At 31.6% G+C, this 269-nt stretch overlaps 1 protein-coding gene across 1 annotated transcript in view; it reads left to right on the top strand.

The window, feature by feature from the left end:
- Positions 1-269, top strand: part of LOC119585991 (pistil-specific extensin-like protein) — a gene marked incomplete at its 5' end in the record, with an annotated part of 3257 nt that overhangs the window by 2448 nt on the left and 540 nt on the right.

Below are 269 nucleotides of genomic sequence, written 5' to 3'. Positions count from 1 at the left end.
TCCTCTGTCATTTTTGCACCTCCACCAGTCTCTAGACCAGTATGTTATTTATTGATCACTTGACAGAATGTGAGGCATACATATCCATACTGTGACAAATTATCCAGAAGGATACATATTTTTTTTATTTTGCTTTTGTGATGGATACATAATAAATAACTAATTGTGGACTTCTGTCTTCAGTTCTATTAGGAGAGTAAAAAAGAATCTCTTCACATGGAATTAGTATCATGATTATGATTTACATATAATTTCTACTGTTTCAGACT

Source organism: Penaeus monodon, chromosome 20 (genome assembly GCF_015228065.2).
Source record: "Penaeus monodon isolate SGIC_2016 chromosome 20, NSTDA_Pmon_1, whole genome shotgun sequence".
NCBI lineage: Eukaryota > Metazoa > Arthropoda > Malacostraca > Decapoda > Penaeidae > Penaeus > Penaeus monodon.
This window is presented reverse-complemented; position numbering and strand designations above follow the sequence as displayed.